General features: G+C 36.0%; 1 long non-coding RNA gene across 1 annotated transcript in view; it reads right to left on the bottom strand.

The window, feature by feature from the left end:
• Positions 1-263: 263 nt before the first annotated feature.
• The window catches only part of LOC126955070 (uncharacterized), a 38,465-nt gene continuing 23,269 nt past the window's right edge, over positions 264-15,459 (bottom strand). The window contains exons 5-6 of the long non-coding RNA XR_007725802.1: positions 1,876-2,023; positions 264-608 (exon numbers count right to left, since the gene is read on the bottom strand). This is a non-coding gene — a long non-coding RNA (uncharacterized LOC126955070). The remainder of the gene's footprint in view (positions 609-1,875; positions 2,024-15,459) is intronic.

Here is a 15,459-nt window from a genome sequence, read left to right as displayed (position 1 = left end):
CCCTCTTTGCCTGGTTCATTTCCACCCAGCCCTTAAGGCTCAGCCACTCTCTCTTGCTTTGCAAACTCTTCATTTATTATCCTTGTAACTAATTGCTCAGTGTCTATTTTCTGTACTAGATGGTAAAGAGAGGGAATAGGTCTATCCTATTTGCCCGTGTATCTCCAATACTTATTAAAATATCTAGCATATGGCTGCCTCTTAAGAAATATTTGTTCAAAAATGAATGAATGAGTTAGGAAAAAACGAAAGGAACAAGGAGACAGTAGTGCAGGGAGCACACATGGTACCCTGCCGCAGCATTCAAGATAAATGTGACCATCTTACATTAGTATTACCTAGCTTTAACAAGTACATTGGCATAAGGCAACTATAAATATCTTTGGTGATAGCCTGAGACACAGAAGTCAGGCAGGATCAAATGCTGCACAATATCACACAGCGTGCCTGTGCTTCCACAGTATCAGAAATGCAGTGCCTGGACATTTGAACATGAATGCTGTCAGGTTCAAACTTCACTATGAAGTTCAACCATGTTGCTATAGAAAAACAAGATCCACTTTTGATCCTACCATGTAGAATTTGAATTTCCTGTCTGATGTTTTTAGCTATAATGGAAAACAGACTTAGACGAATAACTCATAATTATGGCAAGAGCACTGAAGACGAACTAAGAATTTAGTATTTTGAATGCCAATGCATCTTTTATCCTATCGTAAATTATTGTCAATTCTGCTTTTAAAGGAAAATGAGAGTACATTGCAGGTGATGACCACTTATTGAGAGACTGCAGATGGCATTAAATATTTCAGACTCACTGGCTTAAAATGTTATTCACTTTTGTTTACTCCCTCCCTTGGTGGAATTGGAATACAGGCTTAAAATTCCCTCTAATGCCAAACAGCTGCTACTTTGCTTTGTTTTATTTAAAATTGAATGTAGCTGCCCCAGATGCCCTGCCCATGTGGATCTGCAGAAGATGTCACTGAGCATCACCACCAAGCCCTGAAAAATTATATTATGCCTATATATTAATGAGCCATGGAGTATTTGTGGAGGAAGAGGGAGAAGACAGGGGATTCGCCTGTTTATTATACTACAGCACTAATATATGACTATCAGCACATTAAATTTTTACTCATATGGCTTGGGGTCAAATATTTAGAGGTAAGGCATCTTAGAAATTATCTGGTCAGATCCCCTTTATGATTAGAAAACCCAGCCCAGAGAATTTTAGTGATTTGCCAAAGTCACATATCTTATCTGTGCCAAGGCTTCGCCCTTCTCCCTTGACAATGCACCCAGCATTCAGTATCATGAAAGCACTTTTTTAACATTTGGGCTTTTCCTCAGCTGTCACCATCTTAGCACACAATCAATACCTAGTGAACTCCCACTTGCTCTCTCTCCCTTTCTCGAAATCACTTTTTTCCCTCAGCCAGAAATTCTACTTTGATCTTGGTAACTGTTCTTTATATCATCCCAAACAACAGGCAGAAGCAAACTCAATGGTAATTTTCACTCACGTGAGTAATATGGACAGTTCCGTACCAGGCACAAAGGGAAACAATCTCAAAGAACTTGAGAAGTTTTAACATTATGAAGTAGTATCAGCTGAGAAAATGTGGCTATGAAATATATTAACTATTCTTTGAAGCCTCTTTCTGCCTTTCCTCAATCTCAATTTCTTCATGAAACCCAGTAGACATCCTGTTACTGACAAAGGCAGAATGTTTGAATAGATAAAATTTAAAGGCACTCCCTAGTCTACGGTAATAGAATACACATAATAGTTAGGTCAAGCTAACTGTTGGAACAAGAAAATCCCCAAAATACATATTTTGTCTAATATAAAGAGGTTTATTTCTTACTCACCTAATAGTACTGGGCAATGAAGGAGGTAGTAAGCTGTCCTTTGTCTAAGTAGTTATTTGGAGATTACATTGATGGAGATGACAGAGGCTTTTCCATCTTCTATATGTAGCTTTCAAGATGCACCTGAAGTCATGGACACTCAGGCCATCTAGAAGGAAAAAGGGAGCATGGAGAAGCACATAGAAGTTTCAATGAGCCAGGCAAGCAGGACGGTGGAGCATAACATTTTCATTCACAATCCATTGGCTAGAATTCAGTCACATGGCCTCAACTAACTGCAAAGGGATGCTGGGAGGCAAAATCTGGCTGAATTTCCAGGAAAAACAGGACATACCACTGGAGTGGAATAGAATCTATCTTAGCCCCTATGATATACCTAAATTATGTTTTTAAAACTCCCAGGATTCAATAAATAAATAATAGCTTTGATGAAATCTTATTTATGTACTCAAATTCTTCCATGATTAGATGATTAGAAAATCAGAGAGACACATTGCTCCTCTCAATCCAACTAAGGATTTCTAAGATTAAAGATGTAGCTAAATGTCGTAATTTAATAAATAATAAATCCAAGCAATAAATCAAGTATTTGCAGAGAGCATTACAACCCATCAAGGCAAATATTGGTTTTGGCTGATTTTTTTTTTCATTAAAACTACACACCCACATATATCCAATCAGATTTTCAATCAAATTTTCTAGGAAGTTCAGCCTTAAAACTAAACATATTCAATTAGTCATTGGAACAATCTTATAGAAACTCCTTAGAAATTTCTACTTACTGAGCATTTTGCTCTTCATCAGACACAGACATATGGGGCATGATACTATTATGTCACCCATATTGCAGTGGGGAAAACAGAAAATTGAATAATTTGTTCTAGGTAAGTTTCAAACCCAGGCCCATCTAACTCCAAAGTACTGTGGTTTCCCCTGTGGTACACTTTTCCCTGTTGGTCCTTTCAAATGTTTAGATAAGTTGCATGTTTTAGTTAAGACTCCATCACAGTATTAGGATATTCTCAATATGAGCTCAAAAAGGTTTGCAGAGACTTAGAGTTAATAGCACTATCAAGACTTGACAGGACAAATCACCTGCCTCCATGTCCATCCACTGCTTACCAACAAGGGGAATTACTACAGCACAGAGAGAATCTTGATACTATGCCTTTCCAGCCTCTGCTTTGAGAAATGCAGACTAGGAAGCAAGGATCAAGCCTGCTCAGAAACACAAGCCGAGGTATTATCCTAGCAACTCCCTAAAGCAATTGTACAACATTGTTTGCCTAAGCCTTAAGTGCTGATGCCTGGCAGTGAACAATGCAAAGTTCAAAGGTTTGCTCATTACCATAATGGGACATAAGCCTTTACTGTTGGCTGTAGAATAATGAAGATAATTCTTTTGGATTGTTCCTTCAATCTGTGTTTATTTAGGTTAAGTACGTGTGTTGAGTAGCATTTTTTCTTTTTCTCACTCTCTTTTTTAAACATTTTTTTTTGAATTTTTTTCTGTGATTAATTTTAAGATAATATTCAACAGTAATTAAGATAATATTTAAAATATCTTAAAATTAATTTTAAGATAATTTTAAGATAATTTTCATAAGGGGCAGAAGGTTATGAATTGAGGTCCCCCCACAAGCCAGTACAAAACATCTAATCCTTTACCTTTCCGTGGTCAATAAATAGCACATTACATTAGTATTTCTGTATTTGCCAATAATGAGAAACTTGTTAGCCTGACAAAGCCAGATTTAATTAAAACACATACACACAACAAATATGTTCATAATAGTGAAAAACATTGGCAGGAAACAAATGAGAACATATTGGAAAAAAAACAGAACATTTCTTTACCCTACATGAGAACTTGAGCTACAGCAGTGGTAATAAACTCACAAGGCAAAATAAAATAAGGGTTTTCATCAATGCAGTTTTAAGGTTAATTTTTAAAGATGAATTTTCTTACCTCTTCTTGACATGCCCTGATACACTTAGACCTTAAGTCAAAACCCTATAAAGAAATTGATTTTTTAAGTCATTCTTGCCACATACTCATTCTAGAGGTGCACATTCCAAAAGTGCTAATGCCTCTGGTTTGGGACAACTGACCTAAAGAGAGAAATTGGGGGATTTAATCACAGTGTTCCTTGTGCCTTGGAATGTTTGGAGCCACTGTCAGCTCATAGATCCTTCCTGTGCTGACAGCAAGGAGTCTGTTCAGAAACTGTTACCCACAAGTCTACAATGAAATAAGGAATTTGAGCACTAATCTAAAAGACTTCTTCTAATAATTCCCAGAGTTGGGGATTGAAGAATAAAAGGAGCAAAGATACAGTCTGTCTTCCACCTTACTCCTGAAGACTCCTGCAAGATGCTTGGGAAGCATTATAGTGGTCACACCTTCATGAGTACCTTTATCCTAACCTGCCCAGGTTTATCTGATTCAATGGAGATATGAAGAATCTTTGTGTAATGGCCAAGTAACTCTCAAAAGAGGGATGGTCCAGAAGAAACAGTGGTTGTAACTTTCCTTCAGATTCACCTTTGCTTTGTGCCCTGAGGAAGAGGGCTTGCAGTCCCTGACTTACAGGGATATTTACCATCTCTTAGCTACTTTTTCATCTCGAGCATTCCCTCCCTTCATCAAGCTATGTTGGTGATCTTACTCCCTCCCATGGTGCCATGGTTTGAATGTTTGTTCCCTCCAAAACTCATGTTGAAACTTAACCCCCAATGGAACAGAGTTGGGTGCCGTCTAATAAGTGGTGTTTAGGTTATGAGGACTCCATCCTAATGCATGGATTTAATGTCACTATAAGGAGGGCTTCTAAGAGTGGGTTTGCTCTCTTCTGTTCCTCTGCCAGGTGAGGAAAATCATTCCTTTTCTCCAGAGGATGCAGCATTCAAGGCACCATCTTGAAAGTGGAAACCAAGCCCTCACCAGACACCAAATATGCTGGCACCTGGATCATGTACCTCTCATCCTCCAGAACTGTAAGAAATAAATTTCTATTTTAATGTTTATAAATTATCCAGTCTGTGGTATTCTGTTATAGCAGCACAAAATGAACTAACACACTTGGGAAACTGCACTACCCCTCTGGAGAAAGGAGAATTCTTGGTAGCTTCTCGTGAGGCTTCAACACTAAAGTCCCCAGGCTTTATTGAGGTGTTAATTGAGATGCTCAGGTGTAAACACAGAAAAGGAGGGAGAAGGGAAAAGGTGAAATCTGGTGCCAAGAGCAAAAGCAAAGATATTTCCACAATTCTGTTTCCTCCACCCTCTCAGGGAGAACTTTAACTGGCTTTCTCATTACTTTATCTAATAAACAAATACATGCCAAGGTAACCAAGAATTTTTCCCTGAGGATAATCAAATCTAATCGTTTGTGAAGAAAAGGCATTTCTTCTATCAACATGTCTTGAGGTGCTGTCCTTTATGCAACAAGAATCTTGGTATTTCAGGACTAGATGTTTTTGGCCTTTCCCTGAGCCACCATAGTAATTGAGACTAGCTCTTTCTTTGCTATCTAGGAGAGATGTTATCAATTCTAATAAGATCTTTTTTTATTACAAATTTTTCTCACCAGTATCATAAACATGAGGGAGGGTATTTCTTCCTGCCACTAATGCAAAATGCCCTGCTTGATTATGCAGATAAAAACAAAGAAGAAAGAGACTCCAACTTATAAGACATTTGCTCTCTAGTAGTACTATATTGGCTACCTGTTGATTCAAAATAAGTTGCCCCAAAATGTAGTCATATAATACAACAAATATTTATTATAATTGTACAATTTCTGTAGGTCAGGATCTGGCTACATGTTAGCTGACTGCCTCTGTATCAAGGTCTCTCATGAGGTAGCATTCAAGCTGTCAAAAGGCTGAAGTCTCATCTGAAAGCTCAATTAGGGTGAATCTACTTCCTCACTCACTCACCATGATCCTTGCCACGTGAACCTCTCTATGTGACAACTTCCTTTCTCCAGAGCAAAAAATCCAAAAGAAAATAAAAGTCAGTGCTCAATACAGGAGCCACAACATTTTTGTTAGCTAATGTCAGAAATGACATCCCAAAACCTCTGTCATATACTGTTCTTTAGACTAGATCAATAAATCCAGCCCACATTTAAGGAGAGAGGATTGCAGTAAGTATACTAGGTGTAACAATAGAAGATGGGGATCACTGGGGGATGTCCTTGAGATTACCTACTACAAAGACACAATAAGACATGCAAAAACAACTAAGCAAATTATCTTGCATGATAAATACAAGTTTTAAGGAGGGAGAAATCATTCCTGCTGGAAAAATGAGAGAAGGTTTCAGCCTCATGAGATAGGTTTTAAACTGAGTCTTAATAAATGGGGAGCACTGTGATAAATAGTGGTGATTGGAGGGCGTTTTAAGCTTGGGAAAAGACATGAGCAAAGATAATGAGACAAGAGAATGTAGAATGCTTAGGGAATGACACTTAATTTGATTAACATGTGGGTCTAAGGAAATAAATGGTGGTCTTGATTTGTTCATTCTGTTTTTATAGGTATAAGATGAGCTCCTTGCAATAAAAAGCAACAACATGATGGAAGAAAGTTGAACTCAGAACCCAGTGACATCTGAGCTCAAATTCCAGCTTCTCCACTTAACTACTTTTGTCTCCATAGACAGATTATACAAATTCCCTGACCCTCCTTATCTGAGAAATTGTGAGAGTTCTGCCTTGCAGGGTGGGTGTGAGAATTAAAAGCATGGGACATACCTAGCATAGCCCTTGGCATATAGTGAACATTCATTTGTCACCTCCCTCTTAAAGAAAATAATTATCTTTTATTCTCTGTATCCCTTTTATTATCTCCCACACAATAGTACCTCAATAAACTTTTGTTAAATAAATAAATAGCTCCACTTCTCAGTCAAGTGGTGAGTTTCATCACTATATTGTTCTTCTTTGGGCTTCCATTTCCTGCTAAAATAACAATGCATATTTTATCTACCTGACCAAGAAGGAGTGGGTGTTAATTAGATTAATGAGTGATATTCAAATAAGTGACCTGTATAAATTTGTGCTATCATTTGCTCATGCTGAAAAATGCTAGATAGTAATTTTTTAAATTTAATTTTATTTTAAGTTCCAGGGTACACATGCAGGATGTGCAGGTTTGTTACATAGGCAAATGTGTGTCCTAGTGGTTTGCTGCACCTATCGACCTGTCACCTAAGTATTAAGCCCAGCATGCATTAGCTATTTTTCCTGATGCTCTCCCTCCTCCCACCACCCTCCCAACAGGCCCCAGTGAATGCTGTTCCCCTCCCTGTGTATATGTATTCTCATTGTTCAGCTCCCACTTATGAGTAAGAACATGTGGTGTTTGGTTTTCTGTTCCTGCTTTAGTTTTCTGAGGGTAACAGCTTCCAGCTCCATCCATGTCCCTGCAAAGGACATGATCTCATCCTTTTGTATGGTTGCATAGTATTCCATGATGTATATGTACCACATTTTCTTTAGTAAGAAGTGCCCTTTGCCCTCTGACAGGATTCTGAAACCTCCCAGCCATGTGGAACAGTAAGTCCAATTAAACCTCTTTTTCTTCCCAGTCTCAGGTATGTCTTTATCAGCAGCATGAATACAGACTAATACACATGCTGAGCTTCTTTTCATATGTTTCTTGGATGCATAAATGTCTTCTTTTGAGAAGTGTCTGTTCATTTCCTTTGCCCACTTTTTAATGGAGTTGTTTGCTATTTTCTTGTAAATTTGTTTAAATTCCTCATAGATTCCAGATAGTAGAACTTTGCCAGATAAATGGGTTGCAAAAATGTTCTCCCGTTCTGTAGGTTATCTCTTCTACCTGATGATAGTTTCTTTTGCTGTGCAGAAGCTCTTTAGTTTAATTAGATCCCATTTGTCAATTTTTGCTTTCATTGCAATTGCTTTTGATGTCTTTGTCATGAAATTTTTGCCCATGCCTATGTCCTGAATGGTACATGTATCTCCATTTTATTTTTGTCAGGTTTGTCAAAAATTGGGTGGTAGTAGATGTGTAGTCTTATTTCTGTGTTTTCTATTCTGTTCCATTGGTCTATGTGTCTGTTTTTGTACCAGTACCATGCTGTTTTGGTTATTGTAGACTTGTAGTATAGTTTGCAGTCAGATAGTGTGATGCCTCCAGCTTTGTTCTTTTTGCTTAGGATTATCTTGGCTATATGTGCTATTTTTTGGTTCCACGTAAATTTTAAAATAGTTTTTTCTAATTCTGTAAAGAGTGTCAATGGTTTTTTTATGGGAAAAGCATTAAAGCATTACTTTGGGCAGTGTGGCCATTCTCACGATATTGAGTCTTCCTGTCATAAGCATGGTATGTTTTCCATTTGTTTGTGTCCTCTCTGATTTCCTCGAACAGTGGTTTGCAGTTCTCCTTGAGAAGGTCCTTCACTCCTCTTGTTAGTTTTATTCCTAGGTATTTTGTTCCCTTTGTAGGAATTGTGAATGGGAGTTCATTAATGATTTGGCTATCTGCTTGTCTGTTTTTGGTGCATAGGAATGCTTATGGTTTTTGCACATTGATTTTGTATCCTGAGACTTTGCTGAAATTGTTTATCAGCTTAAGAAGCTTTGGGGCTGAGGCAATAGATGTAGAATCAGATCATCTGCAAACAAAGTCAATTTGACTTCCACTGTTCCTATTCGAATACTCGTTGTTTCTTTCTCTTGCCTGATTGCCCTGGTCAGAACTTCCAATACTATGTTGAATAGGAGTGGTGAGAGACGACATCCTTGTCTTGTGCCAGTTTTCAAAGGGAATGCTTTCAGCTTTTGCCTGTTCACTATGATATTGGCTATGGGTTTGTCATAAAAGGCTCTTATTATTTTGAGGCCTGTTCCTTCAATAGGCAGGTAGTAATTAAGTAGATTCCTAGGACAGCTCATTTACTATTTATGTATATATTAATACTCTCATTCAGTCATCAGGTAGATTACAAAAATAAAAGTAATCCTTCAAGATTTCCCAAATGATATATAAGTCAGCAGTAAGCAAAAAGGAATATCAATAAAGGTAAGGAGAGGTGGCGCACAAATATACAGCCCATAGGATCCCACATTATTAGGAACATTCCAGTTATTGAAATGTCTTGTATTGTACCTAATTTTTATCACTTCTCTGTTCTCTTCCTCTTACATCATTCATTGTTTTTTCTTCCATTTTCAGCCTTTTCTTCCTCTTCTATTTCACTTTGCTTACACATTGTTTTCTTCTTTCTCAAAGCTCCTCCTGATGTGGTTTGGCTCTGTGCCCCACCAAAATCTCATCATGAAGTATACTCCCATAATTCCCACATGTTGTGGGAGGGACCCATTGGGAGATAATTTGAATCATGGGAGCAATTCCTCCCATACTGTTCTCATGGTAGTGGATAAGTCTCACAAGATCTGATGGTTTTATCAGGGGTTTCCACTTTTGCATCTTCCTCATTTTCTCTTGCCACCACCATAAAAGAAGTACCTTTCACCTCCTGCCATGATTCTGAGGCCTCCCCAGCCATGTGGAACTGTAAGTTCAATTAAACCTCCTTTTCTTCCCAGTCTCAGGTATGTCTTTATCGTACCATGAAAATGGACTAGTACACCTCCCTTTCTCATAAAAACCTATTGCTTCTATTCTGCTTACACTCAGCCTAATATTATCCTTGCTATCAGCAGAAGGGACAAAAAGTGATTATTTTTTCAAATCAATTAAAGACAATAAGGATATTGGCTAACCTATATCTAACATTTACTGCATGGCCAATCCAAGTCAGGTAAATTCTTACCTGATATACTTACTGCCTACTAATAAAAGAATGAAAACTCGCAAAACCTGGGTACTGTCCCAAAATATCCACCAATCTCTTGACTTCTGGGACCACTTTGAATGAGGAATTGTCTGAAACTTTGTCTTGTACCCAGGAAAAGTCCACTTTGTCAAAGTAAACAGGAACTCTGTAAAAATCATCTGAGATGCTGAGAGTTATTTGAAGCAGGAGGCACCATTATTTATAATTATCAAGTTTTTAAAAATTGTCTTGGGTCCTAAGAAAGCAAGACAGTCAGACTATCAATCATGAGAATTTTGCTCTGGCACTACCACCTGAAGAGTGTTTCTGCAAAAGTACTTGGTTACAGATGGAGAAGATGTGATAGGGATTTTATCTATTCACCAAAATACTTTGTCTTTTTCTGGAACACAGCTAACTAAATTTCTCACCTTCTATTGAAAACATTACTTTTTGGGGGGAAAAAAACAGCTTCATTGAGGTATACTTGACATACAAAAATATTTAATTGTACAATTTGATGAGCTTGGACACATGAATATATTCATGAAACCACCACCCCAATCAAGTTAATAGATACATCCATCTCTCCCAAATTTTCTTTATGTTCCTTTGTGGTTTGAGTGTTTTTGTTATTTTTTTGTTTGTATTTTGTGTTTTTATATAGCAAGAACACTTAATGTGAGACATATTCTCTCAATAAATGTCAGTCAATAGATAATGGATATGATAATGTGATATACACATATAGTGTCATATTATTCAATCTTTAAAAAGTAAAACCATCCTGCCATTTGTGACAACATAAATAATATTGCATTAAGTGAAATAAACCAGTCAAATATGAGCAAATATAGTTTGATTCCACTTATATGAGGTACCTAAATAATCAAACGCATAAAAGCAAAGAATAGATCTACGGTTACCAGGGGTTGAGATGAGGAAGAAAAGGGGACTTATTGTTCAATTCCTATAAAGTTACAGTTATGCAAGACGACTTAGTTCTTTTTCTGGAACACAGCTAACTAAATTTCCAGTCAAACTTTTCCAGTCAAAACCAGTCTGTGAAAACTGAAATAAGTACCTACTTCTTCACATGCACAGATATCAATGCATAACCACAAGGATCAAGAACAATCAGAGTAGGATGACATCACCAAATGAATGCAATATTTGCTACTGACTGACAATAAAGAAATAAAGATGTATAGACTGCTTAACAAAGAATCAAAATAACTTTATAAGGAAGCTTGATGAACTTCAAGAAAATACAGAGAAACAATTTGATGATGTGAGGAAAACAATAAGTGACTTACATTTTGATGGAGATATTTAAATATTTTTCAAAAAATCAAACTGAAAATATAGAGCTGAAAATACAATGAATGAAATAAACAGTGCAACAGAGAGCATCAACAATAGAACTGATCAGACAGAAGAAAAATCTGTGACCTAAAAGACATTTATTTTAAAATATACAATCTTAGGAGAAAAAAAGAATAAAAAGAAATGAAGAAAGCTTATGAGATTTATGAGTCAGTATCAAAAGAGCAAATTTTTAAGTCATAGGAATTTAAGAAAAGGAAGAAACAAATAAAGGGTTAGACAGCTTATTTATAGAAATAGTAGCAGAAAACTTTTCAAACTTGGAGAAAGAAGTAAATATCCAGGTACAGGTAGGTCAAAAGTCTTTAATTAGATTCAATCAATACACGAAGACATATTGTAATCAAACTGTCAAAAATTAAAGACAAAGAGAGGATACTGAAAGCAGCAAAACAAAAGAAGCAAATAGCTCGTAAGAAGTTCTAATACAGCTTGCAGCAAGCTTCTTAGCAGAAACTTTACAGGCCAGGATAAAGTGTGATGATGTATTCAATATTATGAAGGATTTGAAAAAAAACTGGCAACCAAGAACAGTGTACTTATAAGGCTGTTCTTCAGAAATGAAAGACAGATGAAGACTTTCCCAGACAAACAAAAGCTGAGGGAGTTCATTACCAATTGACCTGTCTTGCAAGAAATGCTCAAGAGAGTTCTTCAAGCTGAAAGAAAAGGATACTAATAAGTAATACAAAAAGATCTGAAAGTATAAACTCACTGGTAAAAGTAAACAGTCAATCAAATGACAAAAAACACCTAAAACTGTAATGGTGGTATGTAAATTCCTTGTATCTTTAGTTTGAAAGTTAAAAAACAAAGCCATAAAAAATAATAATAATACTTACAAGAATTTCTTAAGGGTTATTCAATATAAAAGGATGTAAATTTTGAAAATGTGAGTGGGAAATGGTGTCAAAGTATAGAGCTTTTTTGTGTGTGATCAAAGTTATGTTTGTGTCAGCTTAAAATATCCTATTACATCTATAAGATAGTTCTTGTAACTCTCATGATAACCAAAAGCAAAAGCATAATAGATAGGCAAAAACATTAAAATCAAAGAAACAAAACATACCACTAGAGAATATCACTTAGCCAAAAAATAATACAGTCAAAGAGGAAGAAAGAAGCAAAGATCTACTAAACAATTAGAACACAATTGACAAAATTGTGGTAAGTTCTTACTTATCAAGAATTACTTTGAACATAATGGATTAAAATCTCCAACTAAAACACAGAATAGCTGATGAGTTGAAAAAAAGGACACAATTATATGCTGCTTACAAGAGACAAGAGACTTACCTTCCCCTATAAGAACACATACAAACTGAAAGTGAAGAGATGGAAAAAGATGTTCCATGCATATGAGAACCAAAAGAGAGCAAATGTAGCTATACTTACATGAGATAAAATAAACTTTAAGTCAAAACTGTAAAAAGAAGGTCATTATATAACGATAAGAAGAGTCAATTTGGCAAGAGGATATAACAATTATAAATATACATGCACCTGACATGACATCTGAGTTTCTAAACTCACAATGCAAATATTTATAGATCTAAAGAAAAAATATAGACTGCAATACAATAATAGCAAAAAATTTCAACTCCCCACTTTCAGCAATGTGCAGATCGTCCAGATGGAAAATCCATAAGAAAACGTTGGAATAAATTACATTCTAGATCAAATGGACCTAACATACATACACAGAATATTCCATCCAACAGCAGCAGAATACATATTGTTCTCAAGTGCATACAGAACATTCTCCAGGATAGATTATATGTTAAGCCAAAAAAAACCTTAACAAATTTAAGAAGATTGAAATTATATCAAGTATTTTTTCAGAACACAATAATATAAAACTAGAATTAAATAACAGGAGGAACTTCAGAAAATTATCCAATATGTGGAAATTAAACGGCACACCCTCTGAACAACCAATGGGTCAATAAAAAAAATTAAAAGAGAAAAGAAAAAACTTCTTGAGACAAAAAAAATGGAAACACAACGTACCAAAACCTATGAGATACAACAACAATAGTACTAAGCGAAAATTTTATAGCCATAAATGCCTACATAATAAAGAAGAAAAATCTCAAATAAACAATTTAATATTGTACTTCAAGGAGCTAGGAAAACAAAAACAAATGAAACCCAAACTTAAGGAGGAAGAAAAATAATAAAGATTAGAATGGAAATAAATAAAATTGAAACTAGAAAAACAATTTTTTTTTTTTTTTTGTTTTTTTTTTTTTTTTTGAGACGGAGTCTCGCTCTGTCGCCCAGGCTGGAGTGCAGTGGCCGGATCTCAGCTCACTGCAAGCTCCGCCTCCTGGGTTCACGCCATTCTCCTGCCTCAGCCTCCCGAATAGCTGGGACTACAGGCGCCCGCCACCTCGCCCGGCTAGTTTTTTGTATTTCTTTTAGTAGAGACGGGGTTTCACCATGTTAGCCAGGATGGTCTCGATCTCCTGACCTCGTGATCCGCCCGTCTCGGCCTCCCAAAGTGCTGGGATTACAGGCTTGAGCCACTGCGCCTGGCCTAGAAAAACAATTTTTAAAATCAACAAAACTAAGAATTGTTTTTTAGGAAAGAAACACAATCAACAAACCTTTTAGCTAGGCTGAGAAATAAAGAGAGAAAACTCAAATAAATAAAATCATAAATAAAAAGTAGATATTACAATTGGCATAATAGAAATACAAAGGATCATAAGAGACTATTATGAAAAAGTATATGTCAACAAATGAGATAACTTATAAGAAATAGATACATTCTGAAGCACACAACAAATCAAGACTGAGTTATGAAAAAGTGAAAAACCTTAACACACCAAAACCAAGTAAAGCAATTAAATCAGTAATCAAAACTCTCCCATCAAAGAAAAGCCCAGGACCTGGTGGCTTCACTGATGAATTCTATCAAATTTAATGAAGAACTGATACTAATTATTCTCAAACTCTTCCAAAAAACTGAAGAGGAAAAACTATGTCCATGTTTATTTTACAAGAACAGCATAACCCTGATACCAAAGCCAAAGACACTACAAAAAAACTACAGACCAATATCCCTGATGAATATAGCTGCAATAATCCTCAATAAAGTGTTAGCAAACCAAATTTAACATAATATTAAAAATATCATTTACCATCATCAATTGAGATTCATCCCAGGGATGCAAGGATGGTTCAACACATGTAAATCAATAAATGTGATACATTATATTAACAGAATGATGGATAAAACCAAATTAATATCTCAATACCTGCAGAAAAAGCATTTGACAAAATTCTGGTCAGGCACAGTGGCTCACACCTGTAATCCCAGCACTTTGGGGGGCCGAGGCAGGCAGATTACCTGAAGTCAGGAATTCAAGACCAACCTGGCCAATATGGTGAAACCCCATCTCTGCTAAAAATACAAAATATTAGCTGGGCATGGTAGTGGGCTCCTATAATCCCAGCTACTCAAGAGACTGAGGCAGAAGAATCACTTGAACCTGAGAGGTGGAGGTTGCAGTGAGCCAAGATCAAGCCACTGCACTCCAGCCTGGTGACAGAGCGAGACTCCGTCTCAAGAAAAAATTTGACAAAATTCAACTTTCTTTCATGATTAAAAATCTCTCAGCAAATTAGGTATAGAAATAATGTACCTCAACAGAATAAAGGTCATATATGACAAATCCACAGCTAATATCATACTCAATGGAGAAGAGTGGGAAGATTTTTCTCTAAGATCTGGAAAAAGACCAAGATGCCCATTCTTGTTACTAGTACCCAAAGTATAGTACTAGAAGTCCTAGCCAATGCAATTAGGCAAGAGGAAAAAATAAAAGCCATCCAAATTGAAAAAGTAAATTGGATGAAATTAAACTATATCTGTTTATAGATGGCATATTCTTATGTAAAGAAAACCTTAAAGACTTTAGAACTAATAAATAAATTCAGTAAAGTTGCAGGATACAAAATTAACATACAAAAAGCAGTGGCATTTCTATGCATTAATAGCAAGCTATCTGAAAAAGAAATCAAGAAAACAATCCCATTTATAACAGTTAAAAGAATAGTTAGGAATAAAGTTATCCAAGAAGGTGAAAGATCTGTACACTGAAAATTACAAAACATTAATGAAAAAATCGAGGAAGACACAAATAAATGGAAAGATGTCCTGTGTTTGTGGATTGAAAAAAGTAATATTAATATTGTTAATGTTCATTCTACCCAAGCAGGGGGGCAGAGAGTGAGGATGATTAATGCACACAAAAATGTAGTTAGACTAAATAAGATCCAGTATTTGATAGCACAAGAGGGCAACTACAGTCAACAATAATTTATTGCACACTTTAAAATAATTAAGAGTATAATCAGATTGTATGAAACACAAAGAA

Source organism: Macaca thibetana, chromosome 5, assembly GCF_024542745.1.
Source record: "Macaca thibetana thibetana isolate TM-01 chromosome 5, ASM2454274v1, whole genome shotgun sequence".
NCBI classification, from domain to species: domain Eukaryota; kingdom Metazoa; phylum Chordata; class Mammalia; order Primates; family Cercopithecidae; genus Macaca; species Macaca thibetana.
This window is presented reverse-complemented; position numbering and strand designations above follow the sequence as displayed.